The 11,368-nt window shown below is 40.9% G+C and overlaps 1 pseudogene; it reads right to left on the bottom strand.

Moving 5' to 3' along the window:
• Positions 1-471: 471 nt before the first annotated feature.
• LOC101285020 (uncharacterized protein C2orf78-like) overlaps positions 472-11,368 on the bottom strand; it is a 28,325-nt pseudogene continuing 17,428 nt past the window's right edge.

The following is an 11,368-nucleotide window of genomic DNA, read 5'->3' as shown; positions in this document are numbered from 1 at the left end:
GTTCCTTTCTCTTTCCTCTGTTTTTATCCCTTTCCTTCATTCTCCCATCCAACTTTCAGTCCTTCCTTTCTCATGCAGACTTTGATTCCAACCCCATCAAAAAACAAAAACAAAAAACACACCACAGTTAGCAGCATCTCAAAATTCAAAAGTTTTATTACTCACCTATGAATTCTATTACATTTATTTATTCAGTTTTATTGTTTTAAAATATATCAAAATAAATAGAGAAATTTATACCTGTCTTATCTGTATATGGAAGAGCAGCTGGTCCCCAAGGTGGCACCAACACTCCTAGCAGCTCTGACTTTACATATCTGTAATAGTCAGCAATTTCCATTTCTTTTTCCCTCTCAATGAAAAATTGCACTTTCCCCAAAGAGGTGTATTTGGCAGCAATACGTTCTTGTTGAGCCCATCTCTTCATGGCCTCCCGCTCTGGCCTCTGCTCGTGTTCGGTGGGCTTTGACATTACTGGCTCAGGAACATTGGGTTCCCTCCGTGGAACTGGCTGCTCGCTGAAGTCTTGGAGTAGAAAGGGGTTTGGAGCTTGGGTGGGGACTGGCGCTTATTCACAGCAGGGGGAATAGGCTCCCGCTGGAGAGAAGTGCAAGATGAAGTTCCGTAAGGTGCAGGCCTAGGAGCAGCAGACTGAGGGACACTAGGCTGCATATGGTCGGCCCAACCCGGTTGGGTTGGTTAGTCATAGTTGGCTGAGATGGTTTGGCAGGACCTGGCAAAGAGGCAGGAGCTGGGTGGGATGAACTCACTGCAGGAGGTTGAGCTGAGTTAGTAGAAACAGGACGAGCACACTCAGCCAGAGCAGGCCGATGTGAGGCCAGAGACTGTGGCCTCCGAGTAGCAGGTCGAGATTGAGGCTTGTCCAGGCAGAAAACGGCAGAGGTATCAACTTGACCTTCCCAGGAGGCGGCAGCTCCTACTGGGATGGAGATGGACACTCTTTCTCAGCTCTGCTGTCTGGTTTCTGGGCTTTGACTTGAGTTTTCTCAGGACTCTTACCCTCAGGTGGGGTATGCCTCCATGGCTGGATAGCTGGGGGTGTTTAGGGTTGCTTGAATTTCCCAAGACCCGACAGGAAGAGAGCCCAGTTTTCTTATCATTCTTCTCCCCCAGTGCATGAAAAACCTTCACAGACTCCAGCCTGCACATGCCTAGGGAGGTTCGAGGCTTTTTAAAGCTCTCTTGGATAAGCTCAGTTTGCTGCTTCCTTCGCTTCGTCTGGGGAATTGTTGGCTTCTCTTCTGCCTTGACTTTGTTCCCTGACTGCTTTTTCTCATCAGCCGTCTTCCTTCGTCTGGTCCTTGAGGTCCTTTCCTGCCCGTGGCTCTTCGTTTTGCTGATCTTTCTGGATGCAGCTTTCTGAGGTTTGCCTTTGGAATGCTTGGCCGTGGTCACAGGAGCGCTGTCCCTGACTGCAGCATGGCATAGAAGCACTTCTCCCCCTAACAGGCACTCTGGATTCTTTGGCTGGATTTTGGCCTTGGGAGCACCATGATAGGCTCAGAGGCTTTATGTTTGTTCTTCCTGGGTTGAGCAGAGGGAACCTTTATGACACTTGACTTTTCATGCACCTGATTCACCTTAATGGCTCTGGTGTCTTTGGCTTTGGTCACGTTGGGACCTTTGGATTGATCAAGATCTTTCAAAGAATTAAAGAGCTGGGGAAGGTGAATATCCTCCGCCAGTGTAGTAACGTCTGCAAAACCACTGCTAGATTCCATCCCATTTTCAGGTGTCCCTAGGTGTCCCTTTCCCTTCAGCCTGCACTAGTATGGACTTCTATGCTGTTTCGTAGACTGGGAGCATTTTAGAACTAGGAGGTCTTAGAGAACCTCTGTTTTCACAATCTCATTTCATGAGGAAGGCAATTGAGGCGCAGAGAGGTCGGGTTGACTTGTTCAAGTTCTCTCATTATGTTAGTATCCTTACCAGGTTTCAGAACCTAAGTATCCTGACTTGCTCTCCAGGACACTACTCTGAGCATGATGCCGCCAGAAAGCGAGAGAAATAGAACTTATAAAACAGGCATTTTTTTCGTCCGTTAGAAAACAGTACGGCTATTACCATTGTATTCTTCAGTGTCTCACTTTGCTTTTGCAGTTCCCACGCTATTACCTAGAGTTCACATATAGCTCAGTCCAACTGGTAAATTTAAAGAGTCATTTTTACCCTCCTCAAACCTGGTTTCTTATCCCACCTCAAAATGATTACCTGAAAGTGAATTTCTTAAGTGCTTTTGGAAAGAAAAAAGTTATCTGATTACTTCAGATTACTCATCTGTAAAGTGCTTATAACACCACCACCAATAATAATAGCAGTAATAATTAATACATGAATAAACTGATATATTGCATATGATTTATATGGAGGAAGATACAATAAGTTCTAGAAAGACAAAGAAATATCATGAAAAACATATTACATAATGTAAAATACATAGTTATGAAAACTGGGGTATGTGGCAAGTGTCAAAGCATAATGAGTTTACTAACAAATGACATTCTGTACCATACATGCAATAATATGAAAGTGAATTTTGCCCACTGTATTTTAGTGAATACTATTAACCAAAAAACACGATAGAAGGTGATTTTGAATGAATTCCAAGCCAATACATACAGACAGAGAAGATATATCAGTAAAAATGCATAACAAGCAACAAAATTCAATCAATGTAAATGTATAGGGGGCCACAATATATGCAGACAAGTATTTCAATGAAAACTGGTACAAAGCAGACAGCAAAATAATAAGTGTAAAAGAATTTCATTGTGCTCATTCATATTTTTACCCAGCAATAACAGGTATTAAGCCTGGTAGAAATATATATTTCAAAGAATAGAAACATACAATAAGCAGAAAGGAAGCTTAAAAAGTATCAAGAAGGTTTTTGTATTTATCCTAGAACTTAGATTATCTTATTATTATCTTCAACATCCACGAAGATGACATCCCAAAACCTAAAAAAACCATCATCACTAGAATCCAATTAAAAAAGATTTTCAAATGTAAGAACATCAAAAGGACTCCACAATATTGTTCTAGATAAATGTGGATTTTTTTTTTGTTTTTTTTTTTTGCCGTGCCACGTGGCCCTGGCAGTGAAAGCACCGAGTCCTAACCACTGGACTGCCAGCGAATTCCCTCAATTTGGAATTAGAGATGTGGGGCTTGAATTTTTCTTTTTCTTCTTAGGTAGCTAAGATCTAAAAACGAACGATGGCTGTTGATCAATGTGCTCTCTGTGTTAGGAAGGAAAGAACTGTAAAGATGAAAAGCAACCTTGCCTTAGAAGCTACATATCACACAAAGGAAATAGTCCTTCTGATTCAATTTCGAAGATATCATTTAAAAATTTTAATTGGTAAAACGTCTACATAGTTGAAAAATTAGAAAGAATCAAACATTGAAAAGCAGAACCCTAGATAACCACTTTGGTTTCTTGTATATAGGAAGCATCATTTCTGGGACGTATTTCTAAAATGTTTATATTCAAAACTGTCAAGTGCCAACTGTATTCAGAGAGGCAATAAAAGAAAAAAAACTGAGTATGACTTTTCTGGTAAGCTGCCTTTCCTGGTGATACCCTGTTCTGTCCTTACTTTCCTCTTAGTCTGTTAAAATAAGGATTTGCTACAATCAACTTTGTTTTGCCCTGCTCTGAGCAGAATTCACTCTATGCTGTTTCTGCTTTAATTTAAAATCTTTTTTTCCCATCAACATTCCATTGCAAACTACATTTTTCTTGAGAGCTCCTCTATGCTTTCCCTCTTCATTCTTATATTTTTATCCTATCTCTTGGTTCCTCTTGGCCTGTGCTGATGAAAACTATCCTAAACTTCCTTACGTTTGACTCTGTGCCTCCCTATAGCCCAGTACTCTCCATCCTCTCTCCCTATTTTCTCTTTTCAACTAGTCGACATATTAGTGGAGGGAGACCTTTAGAGATGAAACATCTTGCTGTATATTGCTAGTTTTCTATGTCACCTGGTTTTTCTGTGTTTCTGTTGAAACACTCTTGAGAAGTCTCTGATTTCATTTTCTACATGGGTACCCTTTAAGGCTCAATATTAGAAAAGAAAGGGATCAGAGTGATCAACCAATGTAGTATCCTAACGTAACAGATAAGGAAAATATCAGGCTTTGTGAGACAGTCAATGATTTGTCCAAAGTGACACAGATAGTAAATGCCAAAGTCAAAACTGAAATTAGGTCTCCAGACTTCTAGTTCAGTACTTTCCCTCATTATTCCATGCTATTGTGAATCTATTAGTAAATTTAGGGGCAAAATAAACCTAACGAAAAACTTTAAAAAGTTTCTTTTCTTACCTGACGTGGTCAGAGAAGAAGAGAAAACATCAACTGCAGATACAAGGGATGAGGAGGCAACACCAGAGGATGTCTGAGTGGCTGCAGCTGAACGGCGCATGTGTGCAGTACAAAGGTCACAGGTTACTGCTCACTGGTCACTTGTGATGATGTAGGAGAATGATGTCACGAGGCAGGCAGTTTCAAGGTATGAGATAGCCAATAGGGAGGTCCGATCCCCAACAGGAAGGCGGGGTTGGGTGGAGAGAGTGTAGGAGAGCTAAAACAACACCTAAATTTCTGAGCTCTGGGGAGGAAATCCTAGAAGACAGATTTACCTCCCCCAGGCTCTTACATGAGGGAAATCATTGCAACATTTCTTACAGACGTTCATTAATATAATTTACTAACAGTTACCTATATCCTGGAGAGTATTATATTTCATGTATCATATACTTAGAGCTATATATATATATATCTTATTTAATTAATATCCTTAGGAAGGCAAGAGCCATCTAGTTTGAACTATTACAGTTGTTCTGAAATCATACCTGTCTAATTAGTGAACTTATAGCAGCTTTTAAGGAGCAAAAGTAGGGATTAAGAAGCTCTTTTTGTAACTTGGTTGAAGCGTAGGGTGAACTTTGTTGAGTGTACCTTGTGGAGAGTGTTGTGGTCCAAGGCTCTTCTCTTTCAGTTTCGTCTCCTTGACTCCTACCTTCCTTGGGCTGGGCCAGGCTGGGCCAGGTTGGACTTGCGACTTACATTTCTCTTCTGCTTTCCTTTTTTTTTTTTTTTTTTTTCCATTATGGGCATTGTTTCTAGGACAAGCCTTGATCTTGCATTCTCACCCTCATGGATGTTACTTCCTGTCAACTTCCTGCAGCAGGAATCGTCTTTTCAGTGCTTGATGCTTCACAAAATAGACTCTGCTCGTTGGACGCAAATACCAGAGAGCTAGGAGACAGAGCTGGTTGCAAACCTTTCCTCTTCCAGCCTTTGATTGCAATTTTTTCCCCATAATTTGCTAACTAGAAGTTCCTTGGGCCACACAGGTATCCTGCCATCCAGCTCCTTTATATGTGAGAGACATTCTGAATACTGTCCCTTTTTCTTTGCACAGAAGTATATACAGTGTGGCAGTTACTGTAATCTCCTCCCCCTTGCAAACAGCCACTCTAGAATCTTGGACCTCTAGGATTCTCTGTCTTGCATGCTTGGGTGCAAGGCCAAGCAAAATGAAGAGGAGAATAATTAGAGAAGGAAGAGGACATTTCATGGAGAACTGGGAGCAGATAAGGTGAAAGGGCACAGGAGAAAAGAGATTGATGTAGACTTTTTGGTTTCTGTGGGAAACAAGTTGACACACTTTGGCCTCATTTTGTATTACCAGAACAGACAGTCATAGATGTAAGTAGCTCGATAGTGCAGCAACTGCCATGAATTCTGTACACCAAAGGGAACAGTCTTACATATATTTCTCATTTTGTTTTCTCTCATAGTACCTTATTAATAGCATTCAGTGGTACGTTTGTAGAATACAGATTTTTTTAAATGCTCTGGTTTTGTCTGCATGGTTATTTCCTTGTCATATTTTTAAGGACTCCAACATTGTAAGACATACTGCATGTTTTTCTCTTGACGATCGTTTATCTTGAAGCATCATGAACGAACTTGACCTGCTGGATTTTGTGGAGAAACTTTAAAAAGGGTCTGTGAAAAAGGCATTGCGGTGAGTCGCGTTATGCACCCAAGCGTAAGGAGCAGACATCTGCCATCAGCCCAGCTTGGCCTGGGTTGCCTCTGTTTTAGTTCCCGTGGTTGGTGCTTTGCTCCCTAACCACTCTTGTGACTGTGGTGATGTGAGTAAGGGCTGAGTTGCTAATGATCTATATGTGAGGTAGGCTGGTTTGAGGGAGGAAATCTATGGATCTAGTCATTTTCCTTGGTGGTAAGCTTTCAGGGAGGGGTGAAAAGATTGATCTTTCTGGGGACTTTTCTAGTACCAGGAAGATATCCCATAGATGGGACCTCCAAAGACACACATTTAATTTTTAGGCCTGTTTTTCCTATTATGAGATATTAGTTTTTTCACTGATGGGGATGATGCTTATCTGAGAAGAAATTGTGAAAGGTGTTGTAGTATAGAGATGTGGCTTAAGCTTTTAAGTGTTTTTCAAGGTTTTTCCCCTAAGCTTCCTACTTCAGATGGCCTACTCACATGATGCTAGTATGTGATGTGAGGCTAACAACTACTGAATACCTGCAAGCCAGATCAGTGTCTCTTTTCTCTGTATTTCCATGGAAATCAAGGGACCCATAGCTACTGCAGGTTAGGATGGGTGGTGTGAGATTGGGGGAAGTGTGGTAAGACACATTTTGGTATCAGTAAAATGTTTACATATTAAAATATTCAGTTCCAACATTCTATTCTATTTAGTTAGGCAAACCCTTAGTTAGGCTTTTCCTGGTTCCGAGCCTATGTAACTTATTTTCTCTCTCTAGTTCCAGCCATTTAACTTTAGCTTTCAGGCTCAGCATCATCTTAACCTGTAAAAGAATCGTACATGGAGGAGGAAGAAACTAAAGAGCTCTATTTCAACACTTAGCAACATCAGGCCCTACCCTGACCTAAACCTTTATTCTTACAGTTAGGATATTGTCTTGTCCCATATACCCACTTCCTGCATTTTGAACCCATCAGGTTAACTGAGACATGTCTTGGTGTAACATCCCCAGTTCATCTACCCCTGAGGCTGTCCTTAATTCTTCCCATTGTCACATTTTGGTTTAATTAAATACTGGAATCCCTCAAACCCTTGCATGGTACCTGAGGCCCTATGGGATACTGGTAGATTTTGTTAGTGTCAAATACTTAGCTGTCTGATTCTCCAAATATCCCTTGCTCCTATATTTTCCATCCCAGCCTACTACATACCCATTAATGCATTGTTTTATCTCATGTTGGACCCACTCCCATCCAGAGGCCTACTCTTTGCTAGTTCTCATACTTTCTGCCAACCCTGTTATGGCCAGGTCTGGATTTTTTTGTGTTCCCACCCAAAGCCTGTATCTTTTAACAAGCTGGAACTATAGGACCAACATAGATTTTCTAGTTTCTGATAGATTTATGTCACAATTTGTACATTTTCATGTCTATAGATGTTTGTATCATTAGTACTTTTTGGCCATTACATGCCTATTGGATATTTTTCATAAATTGCAAAAGAATATTTTATGACTTAGCACCAAATTGAATGTGCCTAATTGTAAGTTTGTAAACTAGGTTGTGCTAACTTGTATCTTTTCTTTATCCAAATAGTAATTTACTACTCTTGTCCCATTTGTAATTCTGTGGAAGTTTTCAGAATTGTAAATAAATGCTTGTGGATTGAAACTTGGTTAGACTATGACTGTCCCAGGTATGTTAAAGCTAGTGATGTTTTACTCATTCACTCATTCATTCATTCAATAATTCTGACCTTCCTGACTCAGTTAACCCAGCTCAAATGGTTGTGAAGATTACTCACAGTGTATGTAAGATATTTTCAGAAATTAGAAACTGAAAAGTAAAACTAACAAAAAACATTTGTTATTATAAATAACAATGGAATTTAGTATGCTATTATACCTTCAGACCTACTATAGGACATGCTGTTCTTTGCTGTTCCACTTGTGGCAGGATTCACAGTTTTTCTAACAGGTGCAGATCCCTATGCCTGATACTGTGAGGAAATGTTATACTTAAGCTCCACTCTTATCTCTCTCAGGCATTTTTTGGTGTTGTCTAAAATGTAAATACATACTGTCAACCTCCAGCTTGATACCAGGCTCATAATAGAAACCCAATAAATGTTTCACTGTGAGTGGAGTATAAGTTGATAGAATATTTTTGGAGGTTGATCAGGCAGATTAGATTGTTTGAAAAGCTTTCAATATTTTAAGTTTGCATCTCTTTCATTCCAGAAATTCTATGTCTAGAAATTTATATATAGCTATACACATGTATAAAGAGGTTCACATTGCAGCCTATCTGTAACAGAGGATACAAACAAAAACAAACAAAATGCCCCCAAACTGAAAACAACCAAAAGTCCATCAATATTGGACTGGCCATGTAAATTATGTAATGTGACGCAGCTATTAAAGAGAATGGAATGGATGTACGCAAAAATTGACTGGGAGAATCACTATCCAAGACAGATGGTAGACTATGTATAGTACGCTGCTCTTGTATAAAATACAGGATCTCCATTAGGTAGAAATACTTACGTACAAGATACAACAAGTGTGAATGTAAGCACTTGGGAAATATCTGAAAGAACCACACAAGATACTGGGAGAGTGGGACAACTTTCCATGTCCCATATGACTGGAATTCTGAAGGGTACACACACGAACTAATGGACCTCTGCTACCATCTTCTGGCTAAGGAGGGAATTGCAGGCGTCAGACTCCTCTACCAATGAAGCGTCTCAGTCGGCCGGTGTGAGGACGTCATCTGGACTGGCGGTGGCGCATGCGCAGTAGAAGAAGGTCAGCGAGCTGCGTGGGCTAGTGCCAAGGCGCTTGTGTTTCGGGGCCTTGTGCTGGCACCGGGGGCGCCAGGTTGGCGACTTTGGCACTCCTGGCGTTGGGTGGGCGGCATCTTGGGGGTCACATGAGCCAGTGGCATCGTGCCCGTGGGCGCTGGGGTCAGCGTCGCGGCTTTTCCGGACGTTCGTCGGCCAGGAGGAAGGGCAGAAAGCACATCTCGGAAAGGTAATACGCCTTGGCCCCTGGGCGTTGCCGTTGGAGCTCAGAGCCCCTGGGTCTGGCCTTCGTCTCCTGTGCTGTCTCCTGTGACTGTTGCTCCCGCGCGCTGCCCCGTCCGCGCTGTGCTAGGGGGTACTGGTCGTCTCGCGGATCAGTTCCCAGTAGGTGAAAGGGACAATGTGTGATGTTCTGATTTCCCCCCATCGTTTTAAATGGGAGGCTCTGGCCATTGCTCCTCGGGTAAAATGCAGAGGGACTGTTTTTTAAGATGGGACTTTCAGTGTTGGGGACCCTCCTTAGTTACCAGGATGGAATCCCCTTCAACTCCTCAAGCTGTGTTGTTTTGGCACAGAAAATGTGAGTAAGAGGAACTGGAACTAAGTTTGAGTGAAAAAAATGCACCGGTACCGCCGAATTTTCCATCGAACAGTTGATTTGTGTGCCCCTCGGAATTATAAAGGGCGTACTGTTGCTTCCTAACCGGTGTCATTTGAGAGATCTACCTCTGTACGTTCAAATGATTAATTTTGAGACTTTGCTCATGTGTGCGGTAAATGCTTTAATTTCCTCAGATCTTCCTTTCCTCCATCTCATACCCCATTAAGCCCGCTTCAGTTTATCTCCTGAATTTCTTCTGAATCTGTCAACTCTTCCTCAACATCCTAATACTGAACTTGCCTGCCTGTTGCAATTAGGTCCTAAGTAGTGTCCATATATCTTGTTTCCTTCCAATCCATTCTTCACAAAAGAAACCGTAAAAGCAAGTTGGAACATTGCTCATAAACATCGCTCAAAAACATTGTTTTGAGAATAGAAAACAAACCGTTGGCCTTTAAGACTGTGCGTGGTCAAGAATCCTCTCTGCTTCTATGGCCCCACCTTGTGCCACTTTTGCCCTCATTTTTTATGCTTCAGATTCACTGAATTAACCTTAGTTTAACTCATCTTACAGAAGTCAGTTCAGATATTATTTTTCACTGTGATTCCTAGCATTAAGGAATTTTATTATCAGGTTTTGTATGAGGACTGAAAATAAACTGTGAAGTGGAAGAATTGAGTTTAAACTATTTCAGTCAACACGCAGGTATTAATGATACCTTAGTAGTCAGCACCGGGCTAGGTTTTATCAGAGATACAGAAGTTCTGGCCAGCTCTGGTTTTAGATATCCCTTATTTGTTGAGACCTTTGCATTGTTTTGTTGCCTTTTATCTGCTTTCAAGATGGGACAACAGGAACAAGGGAAGTATAGGTTATTACTAGGTGGGGTTGAATAAGTGGAGCAGCAAAATGCAAAGCAGAAAGAAGAGGGACCTACCCTACAGGGGTATGATTTCCATTTTCAAGGCGCATCCATCCTATGCAGGGAGACAGCCTAACATAAAATTTTCCTAACAAAAAATATATTAACAGGTGGAAGGACTATCTCCCAGTTGAACAGCCGATGCCTGGGACTCGTTTCCTTGCTTTCAAAGTTCCTTTAAAAAAGGTGAGCAAAAGTTAATACCGTATGCTTCCAGAAATCTGAATTCGCCATATAGAGCCCTGGCTGTCAACCCCGTCGTACTCCATTTTCCCTTTTGTAGCAAATACTTTTTAATACCTCCTTTACTATCCAGAAATGGAATTCATAGATGAATACAACCTACTTTTGTACTTAATTAAAAAACAACAACAACAATGTACTGCCCTAACTATAAATAAAGAATAAAGTAATTTATAAGAAAGTAATATGTATCTCAGTAAGTAAATGTTTGGCGATGACCATACTAGAAATATAGAAATAGTCAGTTACTTGTACCATGAATGCAATAAACTATGGACTTTGAATGATAATGATGTGTCAGTGTTGGTTCATGAATTCTAACAAATGAAGCACACTGGTATGGCATGTTGATCATGGGGAAGGCTGTGAGGGATGAAGGAGAGAGGGTATATGTGGGAACTGTGAACTTTTTGCTCACTTTTGCTGTGAATCTCAAACTGCTCTAAAACTAGTCTACTAATTTAAAAAAAAGTGTGTGTTGCTGACACTTGAATAACCAAACAGATCAATGGAACAGAGTACATAAATAAGCCAAATACATAAAAGAGTATTTAGCAGTGAAAACCATCCTTCCTATATGTAGATATTCAAGACGTATTTATTTTTGTGTCTATTTACAGGCACTCTGCTTGGAGCTGGCAGTACAGTGGTAGGCAAAATTGATGTGGTCCCTGCCTTCTGGGAGTTTACAGTGTGGTTAGGAGACCAACATGAAATAAACAAACATAGAAATAAATATA

Source organism: Orcinus orca, chromosome 13 (assembly GCF_937001465.1).
Source record: "Orcinus orca chromosome 13, mOrcOrc1.1, whole genome shotgun sequence".
NCBI classification, from domain to species: domain Eukaryota; kingdom Metazoa; phylum Chordata; class Mammalia; order Artiodactyla; family Delphinidae; genus Orcinus; species Orcinus orca.
The sequence above is the reverse complement of the archived record's forward strand: the minus strand, read 5'-3'. Positions and strand labels throughout refer to the sequence as shown.